Here is a 12,686-nt window from a genome sequence, read left to right as displayed (position 1 = left end):
AACAAAAAAAGGGCAATCACACTGCTTGGAATGTACTACAGACCCCCAAATAGTCAGAGGGAGATAGAAGAGCAAATATGTAGGCAAATCTCTTGAGAAGTTTAAAAACGATCAGACACTAATAGTAGGGGATTTTAACGAACCCAATATTAACTGGGATAGTTTTAGTGTGAAAGGAATTGAGGGAGCAAAATTCTTGAGGTGCATTCAGGAGAACGTTTTTGGCCAATATGTAGCAAGTCCAACAAGAGAGGAAGCAGTTTTGGACTTAGTTTTAGGAAATTAAGCTGGGTAGATGGAAGGAGTGGCAATGGGAGAGCATTTTGGTGGTAGTGATCATAATTCAGTCAGTTTAAACATAATTATGGAAAATTACAGAATCACAGAATGATTACAGTACAGAAGGAGGCCATTTGGCCCATCATGTCTGCAGCGGCTCTCCAAAACAGCAATTCACTTAGTGCCATTCCCTTGCCTTCTCCCCATAATCCTGCTCATTCTTCCTTTTCATATAACAGTCTAATTCCCTTTTGAATGCCTAAATCGAACCTGCCTCCACCACAGTCTCGGGCAGTGTATTCCAGACCTTAACCACTCGCTGCATGAAAAAAATTTTCTTCGTGTCACTTTTGCTTCCCTTACCCATTACTTTAAATCTGTGCCTTCTTGTTTTTGATCCTTTCATGAGTGGGAACAGTTTCTCCCTATATAATCTGTCCAAACCTCTCATGATTTTGAATACATCTATCAAATCACCTCTCAGCCTTCTCTTCTCCAAGGAAAACAATCCTAACTTCTCCAATCTATCTTCATAACTGAAGTTCTTCTTCTCTGGAACCGTTCGAGTGAATCTTTTCTGTACTCTTTCCACAATGCCCTCACATCTTTCCTAAAGTGTGTACCAGAACTGGACGCAATACTCCAGCTGAGGCCGAACTAGTGTCTTATATAAGTTCAACATGACCTCCTTGCTCTTGTGTTCTTTGCCCCACAAATAAAGCCCAGGTCACTGTATGCCCTATTTACCACTCTCTCAACCTGTCCTGCCACCTTCAATGACCCATGCACATATACACCCAGGACCCTCTGCTCCTGCACCCCCTTTAGAATTGTACCCTTTATTTTATATTGTCTCTCTATGTTCTTCCTAACAAAATGAATGACTTCACATTTCTCTGCATTGAACTTCATCTGCCACCTATCCACCCATTCCACCAACTTGTCCACGTCCTTTTGCAGTTCTGCACTATCCTTCTCACAGTTCACAAAGCTTCCAAGTTTTGTGTCATCTGCAAACTTTGAAATTGTGCCTGGTACACCAACATCATTAATATATACTAGGAAGAGTAAGGGTCGCAACACTGACCCCTGGGGAACTCCTACAAACCTTCCTCCAGCCCGAAGAACATCCATTAACCACGACTCTCTATTTCCTGTCACTCAGCCAATTCTGTATCCATGTTGCTACTGTCCCTTTTATTTCATGAGCTATAACTTTGCTCACAAGTCTGTTATGTGGCACTGTCTCAAATGCCTTTTGAAAGTCCATGTACACCACCACAACAGCATTGCCCTCATCAACCCTCTCTGTTACCTCCTCAAAAAACACCGGCTAGCCAAAAACACCACCAATTAGTGAAACATGATTTTACCTTAAGAAATAAATGCTGGCTTTCTATAATTAACCCGCATTTGTCCATGTGACTATTAATTTTGTCCCGAATTATTCTTTCTCGAGGTTTCCCCACCACCGGTTAAACTGACTGGCCTGGAGTTGCTGGGCTTATCTTTACACTGAACGCAGCCTTTTTGAACGGCTGCGTTTGCTGACAATGCTACCACTAGGTGGTGCTGCTGCAGTGGCACATGCACAAATGCAGCCAATAAAACATCACAGTCTGCGACTTCAGGCAGCTGCCAGGACTACAGATGGCGCTGCTCAAATAATCACACGAAGGCAACCTGACCTAAACACATGGCAGCACACAATGGCGGGAAGGAGAAAGTGAGTGAGCGAGCAAGCGGGCTGGATACGGGGGGAGCGGAGTAGACCGGGAACAGGGCAGCGGAGCAGGCCAGGGACAGGGGTTGGAATGGAGCGGGCCAGGGACGGGAGGGAGCGGAGCGGGCCGAGAACGGGCGGGGGAGGGGGGTGGTGGGGAGTGGAGCGGGCCGGTGAAAATGGGGGGGGGGGGGAGTGGAGGGGGCGAGCTAGCGGGCTGGGGGGGGAGCGCGGAGTGGCCGGTGAGAGCAGCAAGGGGGGGAGCGGAGCGACCGGAGAGAGCAGCGACGAGGGAAGCGGAGCGGCTGGTGAGAGCAGTGAGGGGGGGAGCGGAGCTTGACGATTGGGTGAATAGGTTAGAGTTGCATTGCTGTATGCGTAAAGCGCATGCACAGAGGCTGACCAGCCGTGTTGCCCGAAGATACACATGTCACGCGATGACGTCATCAGCACATGCGCTAGCCAGTCCTGGCAAGTTGGAACGCAGCGCACGCACAGAGAGCAGGAGCCCATCTGCACAAGTGCACACTTGACGCAGCCTGATTACGTCAGTGGCCGGCTGCATTGTCAGGAATCACTTTGATTCATTTAATACCTCAGCTATTTTTTCTGCCTCCATGTGTAAGTCTGCTTTATGCTCCCTAACGGGCCCAACTCCTCCTTTTTACTATTTATATGTCTATCGAAAACTTATGGATTCCCTTTAATGTTAGCTGCCAGACTCCTTCCACGCTCTCTCATTGCTTCCCTTATTTGATTTTTCGCGTCTCCTCTGGACTTTGTATATTCAGCCTGGTTCTCAATAGTATTTTCTACTTGTTATCTGTCATAAACACACTTTTTCTTCTGTATCTTAATCTCCAACTCTTTTGTCATCCAGGGAGCTTTGGATTTGTTTACTCTACCTTTCCCCTTCAAGCGAACATACCTTGACTGTGCCTGAACTATCTCTTCTTTGAAGGTAGCCCATTGTTCAGCTTCCAATTGCTCTCACGAGAATACAGAGGAGATTTACAAGAATGTTGCCAGGGCTCGAAAGTTGCAGCTATGAGGAAAGATTGGATAGACGAGGGTTGTTTTCCTTCGAACAGAGGAGGCTGAGGGGTGACTTAATAGAGGTGTACAAAATTATGAGGAGCCTAGATAGAGCAGACAGGAAGGACCCGTTTCCTCTAATGGAGAGGTCAATTACCAGGGGGCACAGATTTAAGGTGATTGATGGAAGGATTAGAGGGGACATGAGGAAAAACCTTTTCACCCAGAGGGTGGTGGGTGTCTGGAATTCACTGCCAGGAACGGTGGTGGAGGCAGAAACCCTCAATTCTTTTAAAAGGTACCTGGACATGCACCTGAAGTGCTGTAACTGGCAAGGCTATGGACCAGGTGCTGGGAGGTGGGATTGATTGGGTATCTATTTTTTTGGCTGGCATGGACATGATGGGCTGAATGACCTCCTTCTGTGCCATAATTTTTCTATGGATCTATGGTTCCATTTTTCCTGCCAATCTATGACTCCAATTTATTCACCCCCAACTCCGTTCTTACCCCATTGAAGTTGGCTTCCCCCAGTTAATTATCCTTACTCTGGATTATTCTTTGTCCTTTTCCATAGTCAGCCTAAACTTTATGATACAATGATCACTGTCAGCTAAATGATATTCTACTGCTACTTGATCCACTTGGCCCACCTCATTCCCAAGAACCAGGTCTAGCAGTGCCTCCTTTCTTATTGCACTCGAAACATACTGCCGTAGAAATTTTTCCTGAATACACTCCAGGAACTCTTGCCCCTCACTGCCCTTTACACTACTAGTATCCCAGTGTATGTTTGGGTAATTAAAGTGCCCCATTATAACTACTGTATAATTTTTGCACCTCTCTGTAATCTCCTCGTACATTTTCTCCTCCATGTCCTTCCCAGTAACTGGTGGCCTATAGACAACACCGACCAATGTAACTGCACCTTTTTTGTTCCTCAGCTCCAGCCAAATTGATTCTGTACTCGACCCCTCTGGGACATCCTTTTTCTCCAGCACTATAATGTTCTCCTTAATCAATACTGCCACCCCTCCCCCTTTTTTCCCTTTCCGATCTTTCCTGAACACCTTGTATCCAGGAATATTCAGTACTCGGTCTGGCCCTTCTTTGAGCCAGGTCTCTGTTATAGCCACAACATCATATTTCCACATGGCAATCTGTGCCTGTGCCTCACCAATCTTATTAACCACGCTTTGTGCATTCACATACACACACATTAACTTTATTGCTTTCTCCCTTACTCTGACCCCACCTAATAATTTACTATTCGCTATTCTAGTGCTATAATCTGTCCCAGTATTTTGTGCACTTGGTATTCCTCTCTAAGTATTTCCTCTTGCTCCCCACACCCCTGCCAATTTAGTTTTAACCCTCCCCAATAACACTAGCAAATCACCCGGCAAGGAAATTTGGCCCAGCTCTGTTCAGGTGCAACACGTCCAGCCTGTACAGGTCCCACCTTCTCCAAAACTGGTCCCAGTGTCCCAGGGATCTAAAGCCTTCCCTCCCGCACCATATTTCCAGCCATGCATTCATCTGCACTATCCTCCTATTTCTGTATTCACTTTTGCGTGGTACTAAGATAGAACAGGAGTTAGAGTTCTCAATTAGGGCAAGGTCAATTTTACGAAGCTGAGGAGTGATTTAGCGAAAGTGGACTGGAAATAGCTACTTGAAGGTAAATCAGCATCAAAGCAGTGGGAGGCATTTAAAGGGAGATTCATGGGGTTCAGAATAAACATGTTCCTACAGAAGAAAAAGGTGGAATGGCCAAATCTAGAGCCCCCTCGATGTCAAGGAGCTTACAGGGTAAGGTAAGGCAGAAAAGGAAAGCTTATTTCCAACACCGAGAACTCAATACTACAGAAAGCCTAAATGAGTATAGAAAGTGGAGGGGTGAAATCAAAAATGAAATTATACAAGCAAAGAGAGGGCATGAAAGAATATTGGCAAGCAAAATCAAGATGAACCCAAAGATGTTTTGTTGATACATTAAGAGGATAAATAAGGAAAGATTAGGGCCCATAAAAGACCAAAAAGGTAACATATGTGTAGGGGCGGAAGATGTTGGTATGGTTCTTAATGAATACTTTACATCTGTCTTCACAAAAGAGTGGGACGATGCAGATATTGTAGTATTGGATGTAATAAACATCAGGCGAGAGGAAGTATTCATGGGATTAGCATTCTTGAAAGTGGATAAATCACCAGGGCCGGATGAAATGTACCTCAGGCTGTTAAAAGAAGCCAGGGAGGAAGTAGCTGATGCCTGACCATCATTTTCCAGTCCTCACTGGATACAGGTGTGGTGCCCGAGGATTGGAGGATTGCTAACATTGTACCTACGTTGAAAAAGGGAGGGAGGAAATGACCAAATAATTACAGGCCAGTCAGTCTAACCTCAGTAGTGGGAAAGTTATTGGAATCAGTTCTGAGAGGCAGGATACGAACATACAAATTATGAGCAGGAGTAGGCCACTCGGCCCCTCGAGCCTGCTCCGCCATTCAATAAGATCATGGCTGAACTGATTTCTCCACATTACCACCTTCCCCCGAAAACCTTTCACCCCCTTGCTTATCAAGAATCTATCTACCTCTGCCTTAAACATATTCAAATACCCTGCTTCCACCGCCTTTTGAGGAAGAGATCCAAAGACTCACGACCCTTTGAGTGAAAAAAAATTCTCTTCATCTCTGTCTTAAATGGGCGACCCCTTATTTTTAAACAGTGACCCCTAGTTCTAGATTCTCCCACAAGGGGAAACATCCTTTCCACATCCACCCTGTCAAGACCCCTCAGGATCTTATATGTTTCAATCAAGTTACCTCTTACTCTTCTAAATTCCAGCGGATACAAGCCTAGGCTGTCCAGTCTTTCCTCAAAAGATAACCTGCAGGATAAGCTGCCACTTTGAAAGGCACGGATTAATCAAGGATAGTCAGCATGGATTTGTTAAGGGAAGATTGTGTCTGATTAAATTGAATTTTTTGAAGAATTAACAATGACGATTGATGAGGGTACTGCAGTTGATGTGGTCTACATGGATTTTAGCAAGGCTTTTGACAAGGTCCCACATGGCAGACTGGTTAAAAAAAAAGCCCATGGGATCCAGTGAAATGTAACAAGCTGGCTACAAAATTGGCTCAGTGGCAGGAAACAGGGTTTTTGTTGACGGGTGTTTTTTTGCGAATGGAGGGCCCAGTATTAGGTCCCCTTCTTTTTTGTAGTATATATTAATGATTTGGACATAAATGTAGGGGGCATGATCAAGAAGTTTGCAGATGACACAAAGATTGGCCGTATGATTGATAGTGAGGAGGATGGCTATAGATTTCAGGAAGATGTTGATGGTCTAGTCAGATGGTCAGAAAAGTGGCAAATGGAATTAAACCTGGAGAAGTGTGAGGTGATGCATTTGGGGAGGTCAAACAAAGCAAAGGAATACACAGTTAATGGGAGAATACTGAGAGGTGTAGAGGAAGTGAGGGACCTTGGAATGAATGTCCACAGATCCCTCAAGGTAGCAGGACAGATCGATAAGATGGTTAAGAAGGCATATGGAATGCTTACCTTTATTAGCTGAGGTATAGAATATAAGAGTAGGGAGGTTATGCTGGAACGATATAACTCATTGGTTAGGCTACAACATGAGTACTGTGTGCAGTTCTGGTCACTTCATTACAGAAAGGATGTAATTGCACTAGAGAGGGTACAGAGGAGATTTATGAGGAAGTTGCCGGGACTGGAAAAATGCAGCTATGAGGAAAGCTTGGATAAGCTGGGATTGTTCTCCTTGGAACAGAGAAGGCTGAGGGGAGATCTGATTGAGATCGAGTGGACATGAAGGGCCTATTCACCTTAGCAGAGAAGTCAGTAACTAGGGGCATAGATTTTAAGTGATTGGTATAAAGAGAAGAGGGGAGATGAGGAAACATTTTTTCACCCAGAGGGTGGTGGGGCTCTGGAACTCACTGCCTGAAAGGGTAGTTGAGGCAGAAACCCTCAACTCATTCAAAAGGAGTCTGAATATGCACCTCAAGTGCCGTAATCTGAAGGGCTACAGACCAAATGCTGGAAGGTGGGATTAGAATAGTTGAAGCATTTTTTGGTTGGCACAGACATGATGGGCCAAGTGGCCTATTTCTGTGCTGTAAACCTTCTCTGTTTCTATGCTATGGATCGCAACATTTGGAAGCGGGTGCAAATAAGAACTGGAAGATGGGAATTATGTTATGAATGATTGGATCCAAATTGGCTTAGTGGCAGGAGGCAAAGGGTGATTGTCGAGTGTTGATTTTGCGATTGGAAGCCTGTGATCAGTGGTGAACCACAGGAATCGGTGCTGGGATCTTTGCTATTTGTGAGGTACATTAATGATTTCGACATGAATATAGGAGGTAAGATCAGTAAGTTCGCAGATGACACGAAAATTGGTGGTGTCCTAAATAGTGAGGAGGAAAGCCTTAGATTACAGGACGATATAGATGGTCTGGTAAGATGGGCGGAGCAGTGGCAAATGGAATTTAATCCTGAGAAGTGTGAGGTGATGCATTTTGGGAGGACTAACAAGGCAAGGGAATATACAATGGATGGTAGGACCCTAGGAAGTACAGAAGGTCAGAGGGACCTTGGTGTCCTTGTCCATAGATCACTGAAAGCAGCAGCACAGGTAGATAAGGTGGTTAGGAAGGCATATGGGATACTTGCCTTTATTAGCCGAGGCATAGAATATAAGAGCTGGGAGCTTATGATGGAGTTGTATAAAATGCTAGTTAGGCCACAGCTGGAGTACTGTGTACCGTTATGGGCACCACACTATAGGAAGGATATGATTGCACTGGAGAGGGTGCAGAGGAGATTCACCAGGATGTTGCCTGGGCTGGAGCATTTAAGCTATGAAGAGATACTGGATAGGCTTAGAGCAGAGAAGGCTGAGGGGAGACCTGATAGAGGTATCCAAAATTATGAAGGGGCATAGATAGGGTAGATAGGAAGAAACGTTTTCTCTTAGCAGAGGTGTCAATAACCAGGGGGCATAGATTGAAGGTAAGGGGCAGGAGGTTTAGAGGGGATTTGAGGGGAAAAAAATTCACCCAGAGGGTGGTTGGAATTTGGAACTCACTGCCTGAAGGGGTGGTAGAGGCAGGAACCCTCACAACATTTAAGAAGTATCTAGACCTTGAAAAGCCATAGCATACAAGGCTACGAACCGAGTGCTGGAAAATGGGATTAGGATAGGTGCTTGATGGCCAGCATGGACACGATGGCCTGTTTCTGTGCTGTATAACACAATGACCCTAACATTTAAGAAGTATTTAGATGAGCACTTGAAATGCCATAACATACAAGACTACGGGCCAAGTGCTGGAAAATGGGATTAGAATAGATAGGCTTGATGGCTGGCGCAGACATGGTGGGCCGAAGGGCCTGTACTCTATGACTCTATGATTGAGCAAAATGCATCGCACCCTTGGGTTTTCATTGGTCGATTTCCTTCTTCGCCCAGAAATTCAGAAGAAGGTGAGGCACCAGGTGGAAATGAACAGGTGTCTCATTGTAATAAGGGATATGCCCCATAATCAACCCATTCAAACCCTGCAAACATTCCAGTGGATCTGTATTGCCTTGTTTCCAAGGCTAATTTGTCATACCCAGAACTATGTGGCACAGTGGTTAGCACCGCAACCTCACAGCTCCAGCGACCCAGGTTCAATTCTGGGTACTGCCTGTGTGGAGTTTGCAAGTTCTCCCTGTGTCTGTGTGGGTTTCCTCCGGGTGCTCCGGTTTCCTCCCACATGCCAAAGACTTGCAGGTTGATAGGTAAATTGGCCATTAGCAATTGCCCCTAGTATAGGTAGGTGGTAGGGAAATATAGGGACAGGTGGGGATGTGATAGGAATATGGAATTAGTGTAGGATTAGTATAAATGGGTGGTTGATGGTCAGCACAGACTCAGTGGGCCGAGGGGCCTGTTTCAGTGCTGTATCTCTAAACTAAACTATGCACAGTATTCTAGCAGTGGTTTAACCAGGGCTTTATATGACTGTAGCAAAACTGCACCTCCTTTATATAACTGAATCTGTAATAGATTGTACAGCTGGAGTATTTACATTGTATGTTGCTCAGCAAAATAAAAACGATTTGATCAGGATCAACAGTTTAAAAACTCGAATGTGAATAAATTCCACTCATGAATATTGACAAAAAAAGTCAAAAACGTTCCAAGAATCTCAAGTTCATCTTTGTGTCATTGGTTCAGGACATCTTTGTCAATGACTGCACACTGTGCGCTGACACTGCAGCAACTCCTCCACTTCTTTCAACAGGCTGCGTTTGCTGACAACGTAACCACTAGGTGGCTCAATACTGGTACATGCGCAAATGCAGCCTGATCACCGCAACCTCAGTCACGTCTCAGGCAGCTGCCAGTAATAAAGATGGCGCTGCTAGCCGCTTCTCCTCTTGGTCACTCGCTCCCCTGCCTTGCGCTTCGGTCGTTCATTCCCTGTCAACGCCCCCACCCACCCTCGCCGCTTCCTTGGCCGGCGAGGCGGTGAGCAAGTGAGATTAAAGCAGATATGGCGGGAGGGACCGGGTATTATTCAGGCGAATGGAGGCGCGATCGCGGCTGTTGAAGGTTGATGATCCGTTAGTCAGGCGACGCAACGGGGCGCATACGCGCATGCACACTGGTAAATGTTCGCACGCGCTGATGACGTAATCGATCATTGCGCATGCTCTGCGTTGTCGCTTCAGTTGCCGGGGCTGATCAGAAGCATGCGCAGTGCGAGTGATGGAGGTGGAAATGATCATGCTGGAAATGGTTTTTGCAGTCGGTAAGCAGCGGCGGGGCGGAGCGAGCTCAGGAGTGGGCGGGGAGGCTTTGAAACACCTGGTGTCGGCCTCAACACCCCCAATAACAAGCTCCCGGTCTCGCGTTTGTACCGAGCGGGGCGGCAGCTGCGGGGCTTCTCCCGGTGACAGGCCCGGGGTTAACGGCCGCCAGATTTCCAGCTCTTTTGGGGGAATTAAAGATTAATAAAGTGTAACATCAAAGGACAAAACTTTAAAGGAAACTGAGTTCAGTTATAAAGGGGCCTGGGGGAGGGGAGGGAGGAACCATTTGGGACACAGCACAAGGCAGGAGGTCCCCCCTCCCCCACTCCCTGGTTCCACAAAGACTCCCCTTGGACTGGGCCACACCTGGGCAGGGCTGGCTCAAGGTGCAGGAAGCTGCAAGCTGATAGGCTGAGCTGTGGAGTGGGAGGAGTGGGGGGTTTGACTGACAGGCCTGGGGAGGGGGATATCAGGGCAGGTACACACACTGCTCCCCCTTTTCCTCCTGGGATGTTTTACTGGAGTCGTGTTTCTAAACTCTGTCTTAGAGTATATGGCTACCTGACCCAAACCCGATGACGTGTCAGGTTTGGGTTGGGTCGCTGTTCTGGGTCCGGCATTTGGGCTCTCACCACCTCCGGTACGTGGCTCCAATCTTAATATACTTTTTAAACAACCTTTCAAGTCCAGTTACAGTTTTTGTTGCTTATCTGCACAAGCTTATAAAGTGAAAAACGGAAGCTAGGTTAAACGAACATTCCAGTGGTCGGGTTGGGCGCAGGAAAAAATGAAAGGACTCGGGCAGGGTCGGGCTTGGGTCAGATGTGGTTCTATTGGGCTCTGGTCGGGTTACATTTGCAGACCCGAGCAGCCTTTACTCTGTCTCCCTATCCTGATAATGTAGGTGGATTGCAGATTGCTGTGAGCGTTGGAGTATATTGCCTCTCCTCATTCTTCCTCCTTCTCTCACTGCGAGTTCCAGGCTGCAGGCTCAGGCGGCTCGATGCACCTGAACGTTAACTCTGTTTCTGTCTGGACAGATGCTGCTTGACCAGCTGAGTATTTCCAGTATTTTCTCCTTTTATTTCAGATTTCCAGCATCCACAATATTTTACTTTTGTTTTAACGTAAGCGTTGCTCACAGAACTGAGTCGAGAAACACAAACGGACCAGTTAAGAGCCACTTTGTATCGGGGTGGGTGTTGGATGTAGAAGTCAGTCTTTGACCTGCTGCATAGATCTTTTTTTGTTGCATCAGTTTGATCTGGAGTGAAGATGGAGGAGAAGCTGCTGGATTTAATTCCAAGTACTTTTGAGCCCTGTCGGGTCCAACAATTTCAAATGTGAGACTGTCAAGGGACGTAGATTCCGGGGGAGATTAGGTTGCTAAATGGACACCAACCACTCCGTGTAAAAGAATACTGTTTTCATAACAAGTATTTCTGTCGAGGCTTTTCATCCATTTGACATATACAGATTTTGTTACTTCATTCCTGGGATATGGGCGTCACTAGCTAGACCAGCATATATTGTCAATCCCCAGTTGCCCATTGGGAAGGTGATGGTGGGGCGCCTTCTTGAACCGCTGCAGTCCGTGTGGTGAAGGTGCTCCCACAATGGTGTTAGGGATGGAGTTACAGGATTTTCACCCAGTGATGATGAAGGAACAATGATATATGTCCAAGTTAACATCAACTTGTATTTATATACCGCCTTTAATGTAACAAAATGTTCCAAGGCGTTTCACAGGAGTGTTATAAAGCAACATTTGACACTGAGCCACAAGAGATATTAGGGCAGATGATCAAAAGCTTGATCAGAGAGGTGGGTTTTAATCAGTGTCTGAATCAGGGAAGGTGAGGTAGAGAGGCGGAGAGGATTAGGGAGGGATTTCCAAAGATTATGGCCTTGGCAGCTGAAGGCACGGCCACCAGTGGTGGAGCAATGAAAATCAGGGATGCTCAAGATGTCAGAATTAGATGAGCCCTGATCTCTCGGAGGGTTGTAGGACTGGAGGAGATTATAGAGATAGTGAGGGGCGAGGGAATGGAGGGATTTGAAAACAAGGATGAGGATTTTAAAATTGAGGTGCTGCTTAATGGGGAGTCTGTGTAGGCCAGTGAGCACAGTGGTGATGGGTGAACAGGACTGGGTTCGAGTAAGGACACAGACAGCAGAGTTTTGGATGATCTCAAGTTTACGGAGGGTAGAATGTGGGAGGCCGACCAGGAGTGTGTTAGAATAGTCAAGTTGAGAAGTAACAAATACATGGATGTAAGTTTCAGAGGCAGATGAGCTGAGACAGCGGCAAAGTCGGGCGATGTTACTGAGGTGGAAATAGGCGGTCTGAGTGACGCAGTATGTAGTCGGAAGCTCATCTCGGGGTCAAATATGACACCAAGGTTCTGAACAGTCTGGTTTAGCTTCAGACAGTTGCCAGGGAGAGGGATTGAGTTGGTGGCTATGGAGTGGAGTTTTTAGCGGGGGCTGAAGACAATGGCTTCAGACTTCCCAATATTTAATTGGAGGACATTTCTGTTCATCAGTACTGGATGTCAGACAAGTCAGGATGGTGTGTGACGTGGAGGGGAACTTGGAGATGATGGTGTTTGCATACGCCTCCGACCCTGATCCTTCTAGATGATGGAAGTTGAAGGTATGAGAGGTTTTGTCAAAGTTCTAGTTGAGTTGTAGACATATAAAATACCTCTCCTCTCCCTGCCCCTCCTTCTTCCCCTCTCCCCCTCTCTCTCTTTGCCCTTTGTGGGAAGAAAGAGGGATAGAATCTTGTGTAGGTCCAGACTGAGT

The 12,686-nt window shown here is 46.3% G+C and overlaps 2 pseudogenes; one reads left to right on the top strand and one right to left on the bottom strand.

Moving 5' to 3' along the window:
- LOC137349169 (zinc finger protein 585A-like) overlaps positions 1-12,686 on the bottom strand; it is a 196,545-nt pseudogene that overhangs the window by 162,219 nt on the left and 21,640 nt on the right.
- LOC137349165 (zinc finger protein 850-like) overlaps positions 1-12,686 on the top strand; it is a 77,999-nt pseudogene that overhangs the window by 62,027 nt on the left and 3,286 nt on the right.

Source organism: Heterodontus francisci, chromosome 34 (genome assembly GCF_036365525.1).
Source record: "Heterodontus francisci isolate sHetFra1 chromosome 34, sHetFra1.hap1, whole genome shotgun sequence".
Classification (NCBI taxonomy): domain Eukaryota; kingdom Metazoa; phylum Chordata; class Chondrichthyes; order Heterodontiformes; family Heterodontidae; genus Heterodontus; species Heterodontus francisci.
Note: the sequence above shows the minus strand (reverse complement) of the source record. Positions and strands in the feature narration are given on the sequence as shown.